The sequence below is a fragment of the Dipteris shenzhenensis genome, chromosome 32 (genome assembly GCF_047967505.1).
Source record: "Dipteris shenzhenensis isolate YYH24624 ecotype China chromosome 32, Dip_SZ_1.0, whole genome shotgun sequence".
Lineage (NCBI taxonomy): Eukaryota > Viridiplantae > Streptophyta > Polypodiopsida > Gleicheniales > Dipteridaceae > Dipteris > Dipteris shenzhenensis.
Genome location: NC_141627.1, coordinates 22,258,009 through 22,276,694, shown reverse-complemented (window position 1 = coordinate 22,276,694; position 18,686 = coordinate 22,258,009).

The following is an 18,686-nucleotide window of genomic DNA, read 5'->3' as shown; positions in this document are numbered from 1 at the left end:
TATGGTGTTTTGTATAGTAGGTGCATGTTTTTGTTCTAAGAGTATGGGGGGTTTTTGTTGTTGTAATTGTTTTGCACATAGACCGCATAAATTCTTTTTCTGATGAATTGTCAATGTGGTTGATATCAATTCCTTGGATGCCATGGTCAGGGAAGCCTTCAACGCCTCTTACCAATTGCTGTTTGACCATAAGTGAACCACAACAAGAACATGGGTAGCAAGGTGTGTCACTGATGGCTTTGTGGTATTGAGTTACGAAGTGTGAAGAAGGTTCCCTACGAACAAATTCTCTCTTTTTTATTGAGCACGGTGTCTTTTTTGTTGCCGCTGTTTCAGAATTGTGTCCCGAAGCCTTTCCATTTGTGTTGCTTCCTTGTTCTGGAGGATGCGCTCTGATTCTGTACATTTTCTTTTCTATAGTTTTGATTGTGTATCGGATATTTCCTAATGTGTTGTGAAACAATCGTGCCACTTCTATGGCAGGCAAGGAATAGTGTGTTCTAACAAGATGACAAAGGTCTTCTTCATCTTTTTCTATCCGCTTGACATACAAGTGTACTTGTTCTTTCCTTGTAAGAGGAAGGATTACATGATTTGCCACACTTTGATCAAGTAACATATGATAGCACTTTGAACGTCTCGATCTTTTCAAAAGAAGCATTGTTGACATTGTCTTCCCATCGTACTTTAGTAACATAAATGATACATTGAATGTTGACGAGAAAAATGACCTGGAACAGCAGCAACTTAGAAGTGATAGCAGTCTCAAGTAGTTGAAGAACATTTGCCCTTGGCAATGGTTCTTCACTTTCATAATTCACTGACCACCTATACCAAATAAACGTTCATCCCACTTCGTTGTGCACATTGTCATAAATTAAGTTAAAAAGTTGTTCGAATGAGTACTCTTCAAACAAAAATGACATGCAGCGAAGAACATTTGTATTTGATGGGTACTTTATCCTAAACTCGGTCATTCTCATAATATTATACCGGATAAACTTGGCGTTCTCGTTTTCCATTCTACCTGCTAGACAATATGTGAGCTTAAGTTGCACGTTGATAATCACACCACAGAACAGAGGGATCGGAAACCTCTATCCAGTCTGGAGCAACATTTTTTCTAGCAATATAACTTAAAGGAAATGCGATGTGAGAACAATTACAAAGGAGATATCTGCTGCTTCACTATTTGAAAGTGCTGCTTGTAACATGGACAATTCCAGGCATATGTACTCTTGTATAGATAGTGTAGCTGCTCATGTCACATTCAATTCAAACAGAGTTCATCCACTCTCTACAGTGTTTGATTAATTATTAAAACATCCCTGGACCAGCACCCTTACAAGCATGCTTCTAATTAATCTTATAGTTCAAATAACTGAAATGATTATGGAGAATGCTGAAAATGTGTCAATAGTATCAGTTTCACACTGAAATTTCAGAACAAAAGTATGAAAATAGCACATTAGTGACACAGTTTGTAGCAGCATATTTCTTTCTGAAAGAATATTGAAAGGTCTACTCCAATCTTCATATCAACATAAGCACTACACAGCGAGGAATAATGATCCATCGAAAATCCAATGTAGACCGATGTATCAATGGTAGCAGTTAAAAATGATCAGATTCAAATTTCAGAACAACAGTGCTTCAAACACAGCAAAGGCGACGTTCCATAGCTCCATCTACTCACAGCACCACCACGGCTCCAATAGCTGAACCACTAGCTTAATCTCCAACATAGATTACCTTCACGTAAGGGTGGAAACAGTGATGGGTTTTTTTTGTGCGACTGGTATCTTTTTGTATCAGATAAGAAAGGCTATGTAAACCATGAATAATAGCACTCATGTGTAGGAGATAGTAGCACTGATAGGTGCACATGTACCTAGCATGCATAGGATAGAACATAGTAGCTAGAGAATATTATGATTTTTTTGAAATGATTTTTGTATTGAGCATATATTTTGAAATAATTATGCGCTTGTATGGAGAACCTTGATTATTGCAGATGAGACAAGAACTTTGCGACCAAATTGATGATTGGATTACCCATGGAGCTTGGATGAGGGCCTTGGATCTTGCACTAGCACATGAAATGGATGATAGCGGCAGTGGTCACTAAGGCACTGAAGAAGGACTAGTGCTTTCCTAAAAGACTACAGGTAAGAAGTGCTTTGCATGACCACAGACTAAAAGAGTGGGCCACAAGGAAAAAGAAATTAAAGGGATGGCTCTGAATCGTGGAGATAAAAGGAGCCAATCAATGGCCAAGGTTTTGCATGGAAAAGGAAGGACGTGGGTTAATGGAACTACTAGTTGGATCTCTATAAGGAGGGTCGACGGCCTTGGTTCAAATCTATCTTCATGCTCGTCCCATATTGGAGAGGGCAGTTGATCGTGCTTTCATGAGCTCCTGGCTCGTCTCAGGTAGCAAGGATAATTGATCATGTCTCCATGAGCTATTTGCTCATTCCAGTTTACGTTTTTCTTGTTCCAGTGATAACTAAAATCATGGAGGCTCGTTAGAGCGCCATCAATCTTTTTGTGAAAGCTCGGTTCAGTAGTTGGTTGCGGACAAATGTAGGAAAGTCCTGAAGGGTTCAAAGTTTTTGGTTATCTCAGTAGAGCCAGCTTTATTCATACTCAGAAGTCTTTTATCGTTTAAGAATATTCGTGGAGGTTTCCTAGCAGGACGTTTAGTGCATGTAGATGATCATAGCTACTGACGTGGCTAAACAGAAGCAAACCATGAATTCTCACAAAGAGCTAAAGTAGCAGATTTGCCAGACTATCCCGATCCTCCAAAGTTGACAAAAGCGACTCCATTTACTGCACGACATATTTTTGAAGGCCCTCCATTAGCAATTAGGTTGGACAGCCCAAAGATAACCCACCTTCACCAAACGTAGTCAGATATTGAAGGTTTTGTGGAGAAAGTTGATGATCACGGCAGTACGTGGCTGGACGACTTGCTTCCATGAAGCCTTGATTACCCGTCTCCATTCTAACTCGTAGCTGGAACGAGCATCTGGTTTGAGGTCATGAGGTTTCTGCTTGTCCCAGTCAGCATTGCGAATCCTTGCTAAAATTCTGGGAGAACTTTTGGAGCTTGAGAAATTACCTTTGCTTATTCGAGAGGTTCATGGACGTTCAGAGAGCTAGTGAAAACTCTCGACAGCCTATAGGTGTCACAGTTGGTAAGGAGAGACCTTCATTCCAGCGCCATTCACTCTGACCAGATCGTGAGATTGCAATTTATTAAAACTACGTCAGTAATCACTAAGGCAGGGATCGAGGAGCACTCCATCATCATCAGAATTGTTAGCACAGGCTCTATTTGAGTAGCGCATGCAGATCTTGAGGCTATAAAGGGAGCGAGTTGGTGAACACGAGTGGGAAGAGTGTGACCAACTGGCTATAGAAGAAGTAGTGGTTGCCGTGACAGCATTTGCTACGCCTATATCGTTGGAGAAGAGATGCATTTTATCTTACATGAGCAAGTTCGTTCGTAATTGAAGGTTGATAGGAAATATTTCTGGTTGGCCATTTATAAGTCGAAAAACTACGGGCATGGACATCAATTCAGAATAGTTCTATGTGAGAACACTATCAATGGCTCTTTAGCACAGGTGTTTGAGAGAAGATTTGAAAGCACCAGTTGATTATGATGATGGTCTTGGTAAATTTTGTGTGATCACTTGACTATTGCAAGGCCAGAACGGAGATGGCTTAAGGTCCAAGGTCCCATTCCAGTTCCAGGGCATCCAATCGGTCTTTTGCAAGCAAGGTTCTATCTGATCCTATAGGGGGTTCTATCTATGAGTTCATGGTTGCTTGGAGGTTGCGATCTCTATACATTTCATTGTTGTATTTTCTAAAGTTATTGGTGGCTATCAGTATATGGTATTTCTCAGTGTGTTCCTGTTCATGGTGCATTGAGTTCATCTTGGGATTGTGTTTCCTATCGGTGTGTTTGCAAACGTGACTGTTCATCAAGCTATAAAGGCATTTCAGTGTACCTCTGCCAGTCTCATCACCTTTTTTGGTGCCTCCATGGAGGATGGAACTCTGAACACACCTTCAGTTTACAAGATCGGAATCATTTATGGTTGATCATTAGAAAGCATGGCTCAGGACTTCCTGTTGTTTCATAGGATGCTGAGAAGTTTATGGAACAGTTCGAAATTACCTGTTTGATCAAGAATCGGCAAGATGCAGCCTTCATATTACGGATCTTTAGTTATTGTGTGCAAGATGAAGCAAGGCGATGGTTTCATGCTTACGAAGCCGCTCAGGCAGCAAAATCCACCGATAGAGGTAACTTTTGAAATTGCAAGGGATGCTTTTTTACAGCATTACAGGAGGGTAGAGGATCCAAATAAGTTGTGGCATGAAATACAAAATTTTGTCCAAAAAGGTCCCCTTCATGCATATATTCAGGACTTCAGCCGCTTGTGGGATCATTGGTGTGTGTCACTAGGAAATGAGCAGCCACCTGCCATGTTAAAGAAGGAGAAATTCATTTCAAGACTTAGAGGCCCTTTGAGGATGAAGCTAGAACTGAAACCTATAGCCAATTTGGATCTGGCAAAAGCAAAAGAGTGGAAGATGATCAGAATGGAGTTGTTTACCATAGGAGTACAGCAAATGCCAAGGACGGAAGAACAACATGTTTTGAGCACTTTGGTTGGACCAACAAAAACAAAGAATACGGAGAATGATAGGTTCCGTAAGGAAATGTATGAGGTGGTTAACATGTTCAAAAATCTCAGTCTCAATCTCTTGGGAGGTGTAGGAAGAGGGCCCAAGCCACCGTATCAAAATCCAGGGAGTGGAGATTGGAGTCACACCATTCCAAATTGTGATAAGCCTCCACGTAGAGGAGGAGATATGTTCCCTTTGCTGAGAGAAATTTGAATAATCATGCAAATGATTATGGAATAGAGATAAAGGGAATGCCTGGAACAAGTAGTGTGATAGTAGAGGAAAAAGGGAAGGGACAGATAGATGAAAGGCAACCTGATGTGTCGCCAATACACCTAGAAGATCCTAAAGTCATGCCGGTTAAAAGAACAAGAGAAAAAGAGGCTGAGAATGGACATGGTAATACAAAGAAGGGAAAACAAAAGGAAGGGGAGTCTGCTTCAAGCAAAAAGAAGTCAAGACCACGAAGACATTTTCAAACAGGGGATTTACTACTTGGGGGAACTCAAGAAAATTACTCTCTTCAGAAGGATTTGATAGATAAGAAAGTGGATATTTCATATGGTCAATTGATGGAGCTTTGCCCTCAGCTAAGAAGAGAATGGAAGCGGCTAGTCAACCCACCTAAGCCAGAGAAGAAGAAGACGGTAAGGGTTCAATCCTTGGAGAAATTGTCTGATATATGTCCTGTGATAGATGCTTGGCATAAGGAAAAATCTATAGGAGAAGCGTATATTGATGGTGGAGCCCAAGTATGCATAATTATACAATCTTGTGTTGAAAGGCTAGGCCTCAAACTAAATGGAGTGTCAGGGTACTGTTAGAATCCAAGAGCATGTGCCTAGCGTGCCCCCCGCCAAGACCGCTAGCACCTCACGGAAGTGCACAACCTTCATGGCCACTACGGAGGCTCTGGCATGTGTGTATGGCAGGTCCCCACCCCTGCCATAAGGCACCCTTGCCTAGCCAGCCCTCCAACCTCCACAAAAGGCAAGCTTGGGGGAATTGAAGATAGGAGGGGTAACTTGGACTATTTATGTCCCTTCATCTTCCACACACCTTTGTATGTGGGATAATTCAACCCTTTCTCCTTCTTCTTATCCCCTTTGTCCATGAGAGATTTGCACCTCCAACAGGTACAAGATCAGACTGGCAAATCATTCCAAGGTGAAATGCTTGGGGATCTTGAATGCCATGGATGTGAGGCTTTTTGGGGTTGATGTAAAAATTGATTGTCATGTCATGCCAGCCGAGATGGGAGCCTTTCCACTAATCTTGGGTAGACCGTGGTTGAGACTAGTAAAAGCAGTCTAGGATTGGGGGAAGGGCATGCTTACCTTGTTGGATAAGAAAGGGCTACGGAGAAAATTCAGCATGGTGGACAAGAAACTTCTTGAGGAAGAGGAAGAAGGGAGAGAAGATAGTGAAGCCAGCTCAAGTGGGACTGAAGAAGAGAGTGAGAGTGAAAGCGACATCACGGATTCAAGTGGAGATGAAGTAGGCATGTTGTTGCCAGATGTTGAAGTTGAAGCTAAGGATGGTGAGGATGAATTGGAGGGTAAAGATGATTCATGGTTTGTTTTTATGGAATTAGTGGAGGAAATAGAGGTCGAGCATATGCAAGGCATTCAAGAATTGGATAGTATCTCAAAAGATGCCATGAAGGACGACATTAAAGTAGATAAAAAAAGATATCTTGATGTTCTTAAAAAGGAAGATACAAGTGGTTACTCAATGTAGGGACATACTGAAGATGAAGCGAAGCATAGCAGAATAGGGCATCATGAAGACGAGAGCTGAAAGTATGAAGGTGTTCAGGCAAGTGAACAGGTCTTTGATTCAAGAGGTTCCACCTCTTCTATCAAGCTAAAGCAAGGGTCAATTTCATCTTTTCCATTTGATCGAGGATGACCTAGGAGGACAGGACATGTGCTGCTAAGCATATGTAGGCTCTAGCAGTTAGGGGGAGGGTAAAATGTGATGGGTTTTTTTTGTGCAACTGGTATCTTTTTGTATTAGATAAGAAAGGCTATGTAAATCTTGAATAATAGCACTCATGTGTAGGAGGTAGTAGCACTAACAGGTGTGCATGTAGCTAGCATGTATAGGATAGAAGATAGCAGCTACATAATATTATGGCATTGGCCCTCTCCATTTTTGTGGAATGATTTTTGTGTCGAACATATATTTTGAAATAATTACACGCTTGTATGGCAAACCCTGATTGCAGGCGATGATGAGAAGACCTTTGCGACCAAATTGATGATTGGATGACCCATGGAGCTTGAATGAGGGGCTTGGATCTTGCATTCGCACATGGAATGGATGATGGAGAGAGTGGTCACTAAGGCATTGAAGAAGGACTAGTGCTTTCCTAAAAGACTACTGGTAAGAAGCGCTTTGTACGACCATAGACTAAAAGAGTGGGCCACAAGGAAAAAGGAAATTAAAGGGATGGCTCTCAATGGTGGAGATAAAAAGAGCCAATGAATGGACAAGGTTTTGCATGGAAAAGGAAGGACGTGGGTTAATGGAACTACTAGTTGGATCTCTATAAGGAGGGTGGACGGCCTTGGTTCAGATCTATCTTCGTGCTCGTCTCATATTGAAGAGGGTAGTTGATCGTGCTTTCGTGAACTCTTGCTCATCTCAGGCAGCAAGGATAATTGATCATGTCTCCATGAGCTATTTGCTCATTCCAGTTTACGTTTTTCTTATTCCAGTGATCACTAAAATCATGGAGGCTCATTAGAGCGCCATCAATCTTTTTGTGAAATCTCAATTCAGTTGTCGATCGTGGACGAATGTAGGAAAGTCCTAAAGGGTTCAAAGTTTTTGGTTATCTCAAGAGAGGTAGATTTATTCATACTCAGAAGTCTTTTATCATTTAGGAGGATTCGTGGAGGTTTCATAGCAAGACGTTTAGTGCATGTAGATGATCATAGCTACCGACGTGGCTAAACTGAAGCAAACCATGAATTCTCGAAAGAGCTAAAGTAGCAGATTTGCTAGACTATCCCGATCCTCCAAAGTTGAAAAAAGTGACTCCATTTACTGCACGACATATTTTCGAAGGCCCTCCATTAGCAGTTAGGTTGGACAGCCCAAAGACAACCCACCTTCACGAAACATAGTCAGATATTGAAGGTTTTATGGAGAAAGTTGACGATCATGGTAGTATGTGGATGGACGACTTGCTTCCATGAAGCCTTGATTACCCCTCTCCTTTTAGACTCACAGCTTGAACGAACATCTGGTTTGAGGTCATGAGGTTGCTTGTCCCAATCAGCATTATGAATGCTTGCTAAAATTCTGGGAGATCTCCATATTATAGATCATGAAGAGAGGTGGTGTTGCGTCAGTAATTTATGAGGGTAGCTGATCGTAATGTTTTTTTTGGTTCATCTCAATATTGTTTGGAGCTTGAGAAATTACCTTTGCTTTATTTGAGATGTTTGTGGATGTTGAGAGAGCTAGTGAAAACTCTCGACAGCCTATTGGTGTCACAATTGGTAAGAAGAGACCTTCATTCCAGTGCTATTCACTCTGACCAGTCCATGAGATTGCAGTTTATTAAAACTACATCAGTGATCAGTAAGGCAGGGATCGAGGAGCACTCCATCATCATCAGAGTTGTTAGCATAGGCTCTATTTGAGTAGCACATGCAGATCTTGAGGCTATAAAGGGAGCGAGCTGGTGAACACGAGGTGGAAAGAGTGTGACCAACTGGCTATAGAAGAAGAAGGCAGTGGCTACTGTGACAGCATTTGCTATGCCTATATCGTTGGAGAAGAGATGCACTTTAGCCTACATGAGCAAGTTCGTTTGTAATCAAGGTTGATAGGAAATATTTCTGGTTGACCATTTATAAGTCAGAAAACTACGGGCATGGACATCAATTCAAAATAGTTCTATGTGAGAACACTATCAATGGCTCTTTAGCATAGGTGTTTGAGAGAAGATTTGAAAGCGCCAGTTGATTATGATGATGGTCTTCGTAAATTTTGTGTGATCACTTGACTATTGCAAGGCTAGAACAGAGATGGCTTAAGGTCCAAGGTCCCATTTGAGTTCCAGGGCATCCAATTGGTCTTTGGCAAGCAAGGTTCTATCCGATCCTATAGGGGGTTCTATCTACGAGTTCATGGTTGCTTGGAGGTTGCGATCTCTATACATTTCATTGTTGTATTTTCTAAAGTTATTGGTGGCTATCAATATATGGTATTTCTCAGTGTTTTCCTATTCATAGTGCATTGAGTTCATCTTGGGATTGTGTTTCCTATTGGTGTGTTTGCAAACATGACTGTTCATCAAGCTATAAAGGCATTTCAGTGTAGCTCTACCAGTCTCATCAACGGAATCTTCAAAAGATTTCGTCATTGGAGTCTTATCCCTTCACCCAAGGTTAGAACTGTGACATGTGGTAGGATAAGGTCACACCCTAGGTTCAGTCTATAGTGTGCTACATGGCACATCTTATCTACAAGCCACGTTAGCAGTGGCCACATTGGCACCACATCAGCACATGCCACATCAGCCTTATCCTCCACGTCATCATTGACCAAGTCAACTCGTCAACCTAACCCTGGTTAGAAAATGGATAGATCTAGTTAGGTTAACCACAGGTCAAGTTTACCATGGGTCAGTAAACCATGGTCAAGGTACCTTGACTCAACCAGACCACCACATCATTAGTCCAGTCAACTGCCACATCACACTGACCCTTTGCAAGCACACACAGTGCTCCTCAGGCACTTCATGTGAACACAGGTGCCACCTCAGCATAGTGCTCCACAGGTATAGTCCCTGCTAGGCACACTCACTGCATGTGACCCCCTGATTACCACATCATCATTGAGCACATTTGCACTCCTTTTGGCCCTCCACCTAGATCAAGTCATATCTCTTGATTCTTTGACGCAAGTATCACTCACTTTTGACGCAAGTATCACTCACTTTTGAGCTTCCCCAAACAAATCCACTTCCTACACGCACATTAGGCCTCTACATCGATGCATCTGACCCAACACATAAAAAGAACCAAAGAAAAGAAATTATTTTCTGTTCTTTCATCGATCGATGGTTGGTATAGATCTAGATCAGAGTAGACTAGATTGCCATAGAGGGGGCGCATCGAATCTCCCCAAGTTTCCAATCTAAGCCATGCCCAAAATTCTTGACTAGTTCCTTCTCAGAGTCAGTCCCTATGCTCACATACGGTTTCACATCATCACATTACCTGATACTTGATGTTCATGAGTCCAGTGAGTAGACGTCAGAGTGTTCAAAGGCATTGTCGATTGATCAGTGGTCGGCAGATAGGACATGATTTGATTTCACACACACATGCCATCAGTGTAAAGCCTGTTTGGCTATTTCATGGCATTGTGCACATCACTTCAGCCTTGTAAAGCCTCTCGGCTATTCTCGGCATCATTTGCTACAAGCCTTGTAATTTAGATCGGATTATATATATTGCAGTTCTACCTTCATCGATAGTTCAGATTTCACTTGCCATAGTCAGTGTTTTGCAGTTGATTCAGATAGTGATTTTCACGACACTTTTGAGTACATTTCTTACACCATGTCTACGACTAGTAGCCTTAATCTGGAGGCATCTGCTAAGTTATACAACTCCAATTACGGCACATGGAAATACCAAATTGAGAACATTCTTGTACTTCACGACAAATGGGAGTATGTCGATGGATCTACACCTAGATCATTGGACGATCTAGTGAGCAATAGCTCTACTCCACCTGTTGTCACAGTACCAGCAGCAAGATCTACAACAGGATCTCCAGCTACACAAATAGTTTCCGCACTTATAGTAGATCCTGCCATTGCTCGAGCTCAGGTAGAATGGAATAAGAAAGATAAGTATGCATATCATTTGATCAAGTAGAATGTGCAAGATGTCATGCTAGGATAGATCAACACCATTAAGACATCAAAAGAGGCATGGGATATGTTCGTAGCCCTCTACGAGTCAAAGAACACTTCCAGGATTCTCACCCTGAGAAACCAAATCAACCAGAGTTTCCACAACAGTAGTGAAACTAGTCATGCTTACGTACTCAAGATAAAAGACTACAACAATCAACTCGCAAGAGCAGGAGAGACTATGAATCTAGCAGAAATGGTTCAAGTAATCTTGAATGGACTAGGAGAGGGATTCGAGAATCTAGTCCAGAGTATTGCCATCCAACGGCCAATTCTGACACTAGAAGAGCTCCAGTCAGTCTTACTTGGTGAAGAACGCAGGACTCAGGACATTCAAGCATGCAAAGGTCATTCTAATGATCAGGCATTCATAACTTCAAACAAAAGCAGAGGCAGAGGGAGAGGTAGATCATTCCACAAAAGTGGTAATCATTAATAACAAAATCATTAACACAACCAGCATCAGCATCAGCAACATCAAAATCAACAAAGAGAAAATCATTCCAATCGAGGAAGATTCCAAAGAGGAGGGAATGCATCCACCAATGTGTCAAACATCCAGTGCAACTACTGTCATAAGTTTGGACACCATGAAAGAGATTGCCGCAAGAAGGGCGGACAATCTAGCAATAATTGAGGAAATTTCCACGGCACAGGAAATCATTGTGGTGGACATTCTAGTCACACTTATTTTGCTAATGAACATGTAAATATGTTTCTTGCAAACAAGGAAATATAGCAAACTGATACAATGTATCTACACATGGATTGCAATCCAAAAGAGGATTTCAGCTATCAATTTGACCAAGCAAAACATGATCCTTGGTATATCGACAGTGGTGCATCATCTCACATGAAAAATCATCAGGAATGGTTCACAGAGATGAAACCATTAGAAGGTCAAAATAATGTCATCTACACAGTAGATAATACACCAAATCCAGTTCAAGGGACATGTGTTATTCCTATGAACAATTTCACTGGTATGAAAGGATTGGTGAAAGATGTACTCCACATTCCAAAGCTCAGCAAGAACCTCTTGTTAGTAGGCCAAATGACGGAACACAACTACCGAGTCATCTTCGATGGAGATGAATGCTAGTAGCAAAAGGTGTCAAGGAAGGATGCTTGTACAAAATGCTAGCTACATTACTAGATAAACATGCCATGTCAGCTCAACCACAACAAATGCCACTATCTGCAAAATGGCACAAGAGATATGGTCATGTTAATTTCAAGAGCTTACTAGATCTCATGAATCAGAATATGGCAATCAGGATTCCAAAGCCACAGTTTCTTGGAAAAGTTTGAAAAGCATGCTACTTCAGCAAACAAAAGCGAACCAACTTTGGTAGAAGTACTTCTCGAGCATGAGGTATTCTTGATTTGATACATACTGATGTATGGGGTTATGCCCAGATCCATAGCATTAATGGTTCACTTTACTACTTGACTTTCATTGACGACTACAATAGATATTGTTGGGTCTACTTTCTAAAAGAGAAATCTGAAGTGTTTTCCAGATTTCAAGAATTCAAAGCCATGGTAGAAAACTAGATAGGCAGAAAGACCAAAGTCATGAGATCAGATACAAGAGGTGAATACATGTTTTCAACATTCATGAACTTTTGTAGAAGTCACAGTATTCGAAGACAATTCACTTGTGTAGATACTCCTCAACAGAATGCAAGAGTTGAAAGGAAGAATGGTACTTTAGCAGACAGTGCTAGAGCAATGCTTAGTGAGAAGCATCTTCCGAATGAGTATTGGGCAAAAGCAATGGCCACTGCAAACTATTTGCTTAATCGACTTCCTACCAAACCGATTCAGGGTGTGACACCTTATGAAGCATTCACTGGACATAAGCCACACATTGGGCATCTCCGCATATTTGGTTGCATAGCATATGCCCACATACATGATGATCATCATAGGAAATTGGATGCGAAGTCACGCAAATGCATCATAGTTGGCTACAGTGATGAAGAAAGCAAGGCATACAAATTGTATGATCCCATCAACCGCAAGGTCATTATCTCCAGAAATGGATGCTTTGTATCAAAATAACACTTGGGAATTATGCAACCTTCCACCAGGAAAGAAGGCCATAGCAAAAAAATGGGTATACAAAGTGAAGTATAATCCAGATGGAAGTATTTAGAGATACAAAACCAGATTAGTTGCAAAAGGATTTGCACAACAATATGGTCAAGACTATGATGAGACTTATGCTACAGTAGCAAAGATGGATTCCATACGGTTCTTGATATCACTAGTGACACTCAGCAGATGGAATGTGTACTAACTTGATGTCAAGAATGCATTTCTCATTATCTAGATGAGGAAGTCTACATGCAACAACCAGCGGGTTATGTTGAACCAGGAAAGAAGAATAAGGTTTTCCATCTCAAGAAAAGTCTCTACGGCTTAAAGCAAGCACTCAGAACTTGGTACATTAGAATTGACAAGTATTTTGCTGATCTGGGATATATGAAGTCCAATCCAGATTATACTCTCTACTACAAAGTTCAAGGGGAAGACATTACTATTGCACTTTTGTATGTAGATGATCTAATTGTGACAGGAAGCAAGGATAGCTTCATCAAAAAGCAAAACCAAGACTTATTTATAGAGTTCAACATGAAAGATCTTGGACTTATGCACTATTGTCTTGTAATTGAGTTCTGGAGAGATTCAGATAGCATCTTCATGAGTCAGTTAGGGCATCTAACCCTTTCCTTTATAGCACTCTATAAGGTTAGTGCTATGCACATATGATCACATGATGTTGAGCATGAACTCTCAACACCTTCCCTCAAGATCAACATCATGAAGTAGGCCTTCCCTCAAGATGATGATTCTGAGGAATCGAAGACGGATTGAACATTACATTCCATCACACCCCTTTAGTAAGAATGTCCTTCCTCTGTGTCAAACCAAGAGCTAGTTAGTGTTTCTTGAAAAGCTCTTTACCGAGTGGTTGGTTAAAGATGTCTGGAACATTCTCTTTGCTATCACAATGCTGCAATGTGATGTCACCAAGTAAAACTCTTTCTCTGATGAAGTGCTATCTGACATCAATGTGCTTTGTCCTGGGGTGATATACTAGATTCTTGGCCAATGCTTAAGCTGATTTGTTATCATAGTATATTGTTGTTGTCTTTGACTCATCAAAGTAATCTGTTTCTGACAATAGTCTTCTGAGCCATATAGCCTAACATGCAACTGTAGTGAGTGCTCTATATTCTGCTTTAGTCAAAGACAAAGAAACAGTTGGTTGTTTGTTTGACAACCATGATATAGCACCTTGACCTAGGAAAAATGCATATCCCTATGTCAATCTCCTAATCTCCTGATCTCTGGCATAGTCACCATCATAGTATCCATGCAACTGTGGATGGCTTCCTCTATATTCCATCCCAAATTGTCTTGTACCTCTGATGTATCTCAAGGCTCCTTTGGCTGCATTCCAATGAGACTATTTTGGATTTGCCATAAACTGTGCTAGTGAACTTACTGCATAACAAATATCTAGTCGTGTGATAGTCACATATATAAGAGATCCAATGAGCTGCCTGTAGTACCTGTCATTGATTGTAGGCTTTTCTAAATCTTTAGTAAGTTTCAAATTCCATTCCATGGGAGTGGCTGCAATCTTGCAATCTGCCATATGAATTTTCTTTAGGAGACTATCAACATATTTAGGCAAGAGCCAGGCAAGATCTGTGAAGATAGTGGGAGAGAGGGAAGGAGTCTCACTTGCGGCTTTCTCACATACACAATGGGGGAATACACACAAAGGTGGAGGCTGAAAACAGTTTTCCTCTTCTTAGTTGTGAAAGCGAAAAGAACTCTAGTACAAAGAAATAGGAGAACCCTATATGTGGGTCTCAAACCAAACTCAACTAACTAAGGTGGCATACTAATCGAGCCACGAACTACATAAGGATAGCTGTCATCCTTCTATTATTCATGGGTGGTGTACCAACCACATTTGCAGCTAACAAGTTGATGACATAAATGCACAACGATCACCCTGGCATATCATGAGTGGAGCTCGATATCTCAACACTCCCCCTCGAGCTCAATCCCAATTCTTGCACACCAAGCAGGTCTCTAAACTTGCGTAGCTTCTCTGTGCTCAATGCCTTCAAGAATATGTCAGCTACCTGATCCTCTGTGCTGACATAAACTAGATCAATAAGACCTAGTAAAACCTTCTCCCGCACATAGTGATAATGCACCTCAATGTGCTTTGTTCTAGCATGATAGACTGGGTTATTTGCCAAGTGTATACTGCTCATGTTGTCACAATAAATGACAACTGGCCCATTTGTAGACTGACCCACCTGTAGACTGATAAATATCATAAAGTAGCTTATGCAACGAAGCTACCTCACATGCAACCATTGCTACACCCTTGTACTCAACCTCTGTGCTCGACAAGGCAACTGTAGGTTGTTTCTTGCTGCTCCAAGTGACTGCAGCACTCCCAAAAGAGAACACATATCCACTGGTAGATCGTCTATCAGAAATACTATCAGCCCAATCAGCATCAGTGTATCCACGCAACTGTATCTGAACCCCAACCTCATAAAATAGTCCATACTGCAATGTGGACTTCACATACCTGAGTATGCATCTAGCCGCATCCAAATGCAATTTCCTTGGAGCCTGCATAAACTGACTTACCAATGCAACAGCATAACTCAAATCTGGTCTGGTAATAGTCATATAAATCAAACTTCCTACTATGCATCTGTACATAGTAGGGTCTTCCGGAAGCTCACTTGCCGCCTGTGCTCAGCTTCACATTTTGCTCCAAAGGAACTGAAATAGGCTTACAGCGTGTCATCCCATATTTAGACAGCATGTCCAATCCATACTGCCTCTGCAAGAGCTGTATCCCACTTGGTGATCTAATCACCTCAATGCCCAAGAAATAACGTAGCTCTGTTTTTCTGCAGCATAATACATTTCTCTGTTTTTCTCCCATAAAGTGAGAAATCTGCCTTGGAAATCTGAAAGCCAATAGTGACAACATACTGTCCTATCTTTTTAGACCATGCTCTAGGTGCTTGCTTCAAGCCATACAAGGCTTTCTTCAACCTGTAAATAAACTCAGGATGATGAACAGCATGAATATAACCTGGTGGCTACTCCATAAAGACCTCTTCCTACAAATCACCATGCAAGAAGGCATTCTTTACATCCATCTGATGTAAAGACCATCCCTTTGATGCAGCCATAGCAATGACTTCTCTTACGGTTGCCATCCCTACAAACGGACTGAATGTTTCTTCATAATCAATGCCATTGTCTGTGCATACCCCTTGACAACTAATCTTGCCTTGTATCTGTTCACAGAACCATCTGCATTGTGCTTCACCTTATAAACCCACTTACACCCAATTGTATTCTTGTCTTTAGGCAAAGGCACCAATTCCCATGTAGCATTTGCTTCCAAGGCATCCATTTCTTCATCCATGGCTTTATCCCATTTTTCTTTTCCCATGGCTTGCTCAAAAGAAGTGGGTTCTGATTCTTATATCACTTTGACCATATAGGCATAGTGAATGGCTATAAATCCATCATATTTCAGCCTACCCACAAGATAGCTAGCTCTGGTAGACCTGCGCAAATTAGGCTCACTTCCAGGTGCTCTCAAAACATCCCTGGTCTTCCTTACTCCAGGTGTAACAATAGAAGGAATACCCAACTCATCGTCAATGCTTTGTTCTGAGCCACTGGATTCACCATCCACATAAGACTGACCTGCATTCACATCAAACATGGCCTGATCTACCTTCTCTTTTCCTTTTCGTGATACCTGCATACCACTATCTGCATTGCTTTGAGGAGATTGTCCTGATCTCAATCTGCCTGTCCATGGTGAAGTATGTGAACCACTGCTAGAGGACATTGTAGGTCCACTAATATTTTGTGATTGCTACTATGAATTCTGTGCAGCATTACCATTTTGTGCATCTACATCATCAATCACATTTATTGGTTTATACCAGCTGCTCATTTCATAAAAAACAACATCTCTGCTCATTGTAAACTTATAAGTAGAAGGGTTATAGCATCTATACCCTTTTTGCTATAGAGAATAACCAATAAAGAATTCTCATCTTTTGGATCCACCTCAACTCATCTGGCACATGAACATAGGCAATGCAACCAAAAATTTTCAAATGAGAAATATCTGGTTTCCTACTAGTAGATATCTCCTCTGGCATCATGCCATGTATTTCTGCAGTGGGAGTCCTGTGTTCAATAATAATCTGGTACATCTTTTTCATTTAGCATGGCCTAAGATACCTCTCCAATATGCCTATTTTTCCTTTCTGCAAGTCCATTTTTCTGTGGGGTATGACTGCATGAATATTGTTGCTTTATGCCATGCTCTTGCAGGAACCTTGCAAACTCATTTAAGAGGTACTCTCCCCCTCCATCTGACATTAGGCATTTTATTTGCAGGCTTGTTTCTTTTTCAACCATAGCTTTAAAAGCTTTGAAATGCCCAAACACTTTACTTTTCTTTTTCATAAAATGCACCCAAACTTTTCTGCCGTAGTCATCAATAAAAGTGATAAAATAATGATAGCCTCTAATAGATGCAACTTTAGTAGTCCACACATCAGAGTGAATTAATTCCAATGGCTTCTTACTCTCTTGAACATGCCTAAGAAATGGTTTCCTTGCCTATTTTCCAAATTGACAGGCTTCACATACCTTATGCATTTTTGCAACCTTGAATTTAGGCAATCTTGCAACAATATTTTGGGCCTATATTGATTTAAGTCATTGTACATTAACATGACCAATGCATTTATGCCAGATATCAATATCTGCAACTACACCGATCCCATGTGCAAATATTGCTGCATTCAATTCAGGCATGTCCGCATCCAATGTAAACATCCTGCCCTTCTTCTTTCCTTTTGCTATCAAGCGACCTTTATTTTTCATATCCTCAACAAAGCATCCATGAGGATTAAATCTGACCTGCAAGACCTGATCAACCATTTGACTAACAGAAACCAAGTTCTTGGTGATGTTCGGGACATGAAATACATCAGATAGTTATTTCTTTTTCCCATCCTGCATAGACAAAGGAATTTTACCAATCTGCACAATAGGATGTGCAGTATCATCACCAGTCTCCACAAATCCTAGTCTTTCCATTTTCCTTGCATCTTGCATCCATTCTGCATGACCCGTCATGTGGTTTGATGCACCTGAGTCAACATACCACACATCATTGCTTTCTTCTGCACTTGCCACAGAATTAGTCATGTGCTGCACCATAAAAAAATGCTCATTTCTGTCATCACCCTGTCTGCTAGAGGATGCATAATTGCCTTGCTGCAATTTTCCATTCATAATGTCATTCTGCTTTTTATAGTAGTCTTTAGCCATATGACCCATTTTCCCACAATAGTAGCATTCAATATTGCTGTTTGCATTTTGGCCTCTCTGCCATCCACCACGACCTCTTTGGCTCCCCCTGCCTCTAGAGTTACCACGTCCTCCTCCAAAGGACTGGTTTTCTTGAGTTTGTTGCAATTCTAATTTCTACCACGGCCTCCAGATCGGCCTCCTCTACCTCTGCCTCTACCTCTTCCAACATTTGAGTAGAAGATAGTTTCTTTTGAAGTTCCTCCTGAAGAAGATGCACCACCATTTCTCTGCTCTTCAAAAATTAGAAGAGCAAACAACTCCTCAAAATCAAGAAATTTTTCACGGATGGCAATGGATGTTCGGAACTATGCATAATCCTTTCCTAGATCATTCAAGGTCACAGAAACTAAATCATCATCTTCTACTGGCGACCCAATGGAAGCAAGTGCATCTGCAATTTTCTTCACCTTTATGTGGTAGTCATTGATGCTTACATTTTCTCTCTGCACGTTGTGCAACTCCTGCTTGAGCTGCATTTTCCTGGCTTGCATATTTGTGTTGTACATTTTTGCGAAAGTATCCCATGCCTCCTTTGGCATACTTGCATCCTAAATATGCACAATCA